The 5,876-nt window shown below is 41.6% G+C and overlaps 1 long non-coding RNA gene across 1 annotated transcript; it reads left to right on the top strand.

The window, feature by feature from the left end:
• The first annotated feature begins 932 nt into the window (after positions 1–932).
• LOC129349707 (uncharacterized) lies at positions 933–2,236 on the top strand. Its single transcript, XR_008602820.1, has 2 exons — positions 933–1,913; positions 2,016–2,236. It is a non-coding gene; the product is annotated as an uncharacterized LOC129349707 (long non-coding RNA).
• Positions 2,237–5,876: the final 3,640 nt, after the last annotated feature.

Below are 5,876 nucleotides of genomic sequence, written 5' to 3'. Positions count from 1 at the left end.
AATTCCAGGGGTGCCAATACTTTTGTCCATGATTGTATTTTATCATTTACTGAAGTATCTTTAAAAAAAAAAAAAAAAAAAAAAAAAAATATATATATATATATATATATATATATATATATATATATATATATATATATATATATGTTCGCTCAGACCACAGCAAGAATCCATCCATTATCTATACTCCTCATCAGGGTCGTGGGGGGTTGGAGTCTATCCCAGCTGACTTAGGGTGAAGGCAGGGGACACCTGGACAGGCCACCAGTCTAATACGGATACACATAGAGACAAACAATCACACTCATATTCACGCCTACAGACAATTTAGAGTTACCAATTAACCTCAGCATGTTTTTGGACTGTGGGACATGCACAGGGAGAACATGTAAACTCCATGCAGAAAGATTCGGGAGGTGGGGACACAAACCGGGGATCTTCTAGCTGCAAGGCCAAAGTGCTAACTGCCAAGCCACTGTACAGCCCCCAAAGCAAGAATGGCACATGAAAATGCATCTTCTGTGATGTTGTCTGCTCCTTCATTATGCTTGTTGTCAAGGTCATAACAAAGCCCATCTCCTCAATCTATGATTTGGACATCTGAGACTCTGTGTGGTGTTTGTTCTGCTGCGACATTTACGTCAAAAAGTTGCAAAGTCTAAATGAATGCCAGTTCTTTTTCATTCTTTGTCAGTGAGGTGTTAACCTGGCAACAGTTCTACTTTTATGAAGACTAAAAATTACTGCTTTACTACACCCTGGTCATCTATCTGTAGCAAGGGAGCATTAGCTTCCACCTGGCTGCACTCTACCTTCAACATAATACCAGGTGTTAAAACAGGTGAAGAACAGATACTTTTTACTTTATGACATTCAGGTGACCAAACAAACTTTACCTCAGTTCTGCTTTTTTTGTAGACGGTGAATGCTAACTATGGAGGACTAAAAGTGCCAAAATTAAATAAATAAATACATCATTAAATAATTAATTAAATATGTCATTAATTAATTAAAATTGGAATTAAATATTTCATTAATTAATTAAAATTGGAATTAAATACTTAAATGTGTTATTAAATAAATATATCATTAAATAATTAAATATGTCATTAATTAATTAAAATTGGAATTAAATATGTCATTAATTAATTAAAATTGGAATTAAATACATAAATGTGTTATTAAATATGTCATTAATTCATTAAAATACCAATTCATTTTAAGTAAAAAACATATTTCATTATTTCACTATTTAATTAATTATTTCATGGTCCTTGTGTTGCAGTGGATCATGAATTTATTTTATCTGTCAACCTCGCCCGTCAAAGTCGGTGGGCGGATCCTAACACCTGATTGGTTACCCTGCACATCAAGTCAAGGCAAATCGATTCCAGATAATGGATTGACGCAGAGCTTGTGAACACATTCCGATACACTGGGTGGCGCTATTCACCTCTACGTTGGTTTGGATACTCAATAAAACAAAACTTTATTAGCAACCGCTAAAGACTCGGTCCTCTTTCCCAAATGTTGATACATGCGGTGCAAGACAAATTTTCCTTTAGCATTTCCTTTAGCATCTACTCGGCGCGCCACGGCTCGTCTCGGTTTAGTTGTTTTTCCATTACATTGAGTACCACCTCATCGTGGGTTGAGTCGTCATAGCACGGTGGCCCGAAAGTCCCTTACCGTCATTTCTGTGCGACACAAACGCAATGCAACAATGTACATGGAGGCGATGGTTCACCTGCTGCTCGGTCTGTGGCTTTCTGTCAGATTCAGAGTAATAGAAGAGTCGGAGAAAGCTGAGAGCGGCGAGTCGAAACACTGAGGAGACACACAGGAGAGTTTGGGAGGTGATACAGCAGTATCAAGCCGAAGACAAGAGGATATGAACGAGACGACATATGAGGGTAAGCTAATGCTAGTTCGCTAGCTATCGTGTATCAGTCCTGTAATAGCTGCAGTTTATCGCTATTAGGTATTAAAACATGTATGCTGTGTATGTGTTTCAGATGCTCTCTGATGAGACTTCATGGGATTTACCTGAAGCAGCAGCACATGAGCCTGCAGTGGCACAAGGTGTAGAGGAGGAGGGCAGAGATGTACAGGATGCACTGATGCACTACGTGTCATGCAAAGTTATTCTTCTTGTTATACTTGTGTTTTTCTGTCCCCGGACCGCTATTGTTTTCTTTAATGCAATTCTGACAATAAACTTTTGTAGATGTGTCTATGCTATTGTTTGTTTGTGAAGGTTAGCAAGATTAAATAAAAAATTAAACGCCAAAACATTAAAACTGTTTTAAGAAAATTCCAGTTTGATAAATCAGTATTGCTTTGGTGTAATTCAGTCACCAGAATTATGAACCATAAAGGAGTTTGTGTTAAAACATGTTAAATCCCATTAAACACAAATACATTATTAGGGAATATAGAATTGTTTGGTTCAGACTGTTGACTCTTTTCCTACCAGTGTCTTAACAGACAAAATGAAAAGTTATGATGCAATCACATAAGTCACAAAATAGTTTATTAGTCAGCAGCAAAATCAAAACTATTTACAATGTGCAAAGTACAAACTGTGGTGGGCCTCTCCTACAGTGGAGGGCTAAAAGTAAAACTATATACAACTACAGGTGCTGGTCATATAATTAGAATATCATGAAAAAAGTTGTTCATTATTTCAGTAATTCCATTCAAAAAGTGAAACTTGTATATTATACTCATTCATTACACAGAGACTGATATATTTCAAATGTTTATTTCTCTTAACTTTGATGATTATACCTGAATACTAACAAAAATCTCAAATTTGGTATCTCTGAAAATTAGAATATTGTAGAAAGGTTCAATATTGAAGACACCTCTAATCAGCTAATTAACTCAAAACACCTGCAAAGGCCTTTAAATGGTCTCTCAGCCTAGTTCTGTAGGCTACACAATCATGGGGAAGACTACTGACCTGACAGTTGTCCAAAAGACAAGCTTTTTCGTGATATTCTAATTATATGACCAGCACTTGTAAATCTCAAGTCTATGGGAGGTGGACTCGCTCACACTCGCCGGCTGCCCACTGCCTACCCAGCTACCCCAGCTGCCCCAGCACACCCAGGAATGACTGGTTGAAGGCAGTATTCTGGGCCATCTCCTCCCGCTGCAAGGCAGCTTCATTCTCTCTTGCCTCGCTGAGGAGCAACCAGATGTTCTCATCATGCTGGGCATGACTCCACTCCTCCTCAGCCTGCATCTCCACAAGTACGCTAGGAAGGTCCAATTTTCTGTTGCCCCTTTTCCTCTTGCCTAGACCAAAGACAGAAAAGTGATCAGAGTCATCCTAGGAATATGGAAGAGAATAATAAAAAATAAACAATAGAAAGAGGAACAGGGAGGAAAAAGAAATAGTAGTAAAATAGAACACAATAAAAACAGAAATGTACAGCTAGACTGGAATGTATGAACACATTAGCAAAATGGTAATTGCTATAAACACAGTAGTGGTGATTTTTGTGTACAGGGCTCTGTAGTCCAAATGTCCAGGGTGAGTGGGGTCTCTGATGATGTTTTCTGCAGTCCGTACTATGGGCTGTAGTCTGTTTCTGTCCTGCTGTGTGGTTGATCCAGAGGTGCACAGGACAGATCGGATGACTGCAGTGTAGAACTGGATCAACAGCTCATGTGGCAGGCCATGTCTCCTCAGCTGTTGTAGGAAATACATCCTCTGCTGAGCCTTTTTCAGGAGGTCCTGAGAGATTGTAGTCCCCAGGAGCTGGAAGGACTCCACAGCTATGATGTGATGTGTTTAGCCACCCGTCCATCCATTTTCAATCATGATCATGTCTTTGATACTTTAATAAACTTCTGGCACTCTTCGCTTTAACCAAAGCACAAGCAGTAACTGCTCCACCACAAACAAAAACGACGTGGTGTGAACTTCATTTCATCCTGTGCACATTTTGGAGTTGCTAAGAAGAGCTGTGTTTTCTCATTTTTATGTATATTTTCATTCAGTTTCACAGCTACCTAGTGACTATAAGAAGAATGGTTGCAATACTACACCGCACCAGAACGTAAATTAATTAGAGTGACTTACTTGTTAAATCAATGGAAAATAAATGCAGCTGCATGTGTTGTGTTTATGTGTCACTGTAGCTACATGTAGCTTTCATCAGGCGTTCCTGAGCTGGCTGCTGCACAGTTTGCATTTACACCTGCCTCAATTCTTGGTCATTGGTCTCGTTGTTCTGATCATGCTTGCAGGCATTTACACCTGTAGTAATAATAATACGAAAATCAACCATGCTCTCTGTTTACCGTGTCTTACCGGTGATAAGACGTTGCTGTGACGTGCTGGTGTCGGTGTCCGAGCTGGTGCTGGAGAGGAGCCGCTGCAGCTGGTGGAGAGGAGGCAGGGCAGCCGGGGGCTCCGCGACGGAGGTGGAGTAGGCTTCGCATGTGGAAAGGGATTCTTGAACAGAAATAAACACTCACTCTAAGTACAAGAAAAACACGGCATGCTGACTGAAGTATTAGCTTCTGAGAGCTAAACGTTAGAAACAGCAGCACGAAATACAAGCAGAGCACGGAGTTAGCGCTGATGGCTAATTAGCTAGCGCTGATGGCTAACTAGCTATCTTATTGTCTGCTACAGGAGACAACGACGTTACTTTCTAAAAATACTTGTTTGCTTAAAAGAAGCTTGCCACCAATGGAATAAATGATGTATAAGTTTCTTGAAGTCACAAAACACTCACCGTCCTCGAACGTCTCCAACATGCAGCGGCTGAGTCTCCCTCCTGTTGCTCGCCGGTGCGGTGCCAGTAAATAGCTTCCATTAAACCTCTTCCAACTCCTCCTGGTTGACCCACGCCGGCCGTTGTGGTCCTGGGTGGACCAATAGTCACTTTTGAGCTTTTTCAGCTTCTCCCTACACTGCTTCTGTCCTCTTTATATACAGTCTACTGTATATGTGAGCGGCCATCCGCTCAGAGACCTCCTGATAAACTTTCTCCGTCCAGCTCTCTCTGTATTCTTTGGTCCACCACCAAAGACAAAGTCTCGACCTCTTCATTCACCCACGGTACAGGTCTGGCTGTCATATTAAAATTATGAAGAACAGAGAGTTTCGTGAAGAGCAATGCACACCATCGCTGTTTACAGTCATTTTTTAATGCAGGATTTTGTTTTCGTGCTGAAGTTGCTCTGTGTCGTCACTCCCTGCCCTATCAGTGGGCTGCACTATGTAAACGTCACATTATCGGCTCATCTCAGCTCGCTGGGAACCTCAGCCGAGAAGGTGCTGAAAATTAGTCCGTATGGAAACGCTCGCAAACAAAGATGAGACGAGCCGTACCGTGCCGAGTAGATGCTTGTGGAATCGCGGCTAAACAAAGACGAGCGGAGCCGTGCCGCGCCGAGTAGGTCCTAAAGGAAAAGCGCTCGACACTCCGAGCATCGCTGCAATTTGACAGGCTGGTAATCCACAAAGAACGTGATGTTCCAGAACTTCCCTCGGTATGCCAAACGCCCTGGTCCCTGTGTGTGCTCCTGTTGCACCCTGGTACCAGAAAACCGGCGGAGTACTTCCTCTAAATTTGCAGTCACTCTACGGTCAACATCTTGGTCGGAAAGTGCGGAAATAACTTCAACAACGTCAATAAATTCCTCTGCTTTACACGCTACATGCTCGCGGTAAGCAGGTCCTGCTTCCACATACTCTGCAAGGTCTAAAATATCTCTCACCAACTCTCTAGAAAGTTCACAGCGACTCTCCCTCTACACAGCCTCCATGTTTAGAAAGACTTCTACTTCCGGTTTCAAGGCAGACAAAAGCAGTGGATTAGACTAAATTCACGTTAGTCCCGCCCACGGACTTT

This window comes from Amphiprion ocellaris, chromosome 9, assembly GCF_022539595.1.
Source record: "Amphiprion ocellaris isolate individual 3 ecotype Okinawa chromosome 9, ASM2253959v1, whole genome shotgun sequence".
In the NCBI taxonomy this organism is placed as follows: domain Eukaryota; kingdom Metazoa; phylum Chordata; class Actinopteri; family Pomacentridae; genus Amphiprion; species Amphiprion ocellaris.
This window is presented reverse-complemented; position numbering and strand designations above follow the sequence as displayed.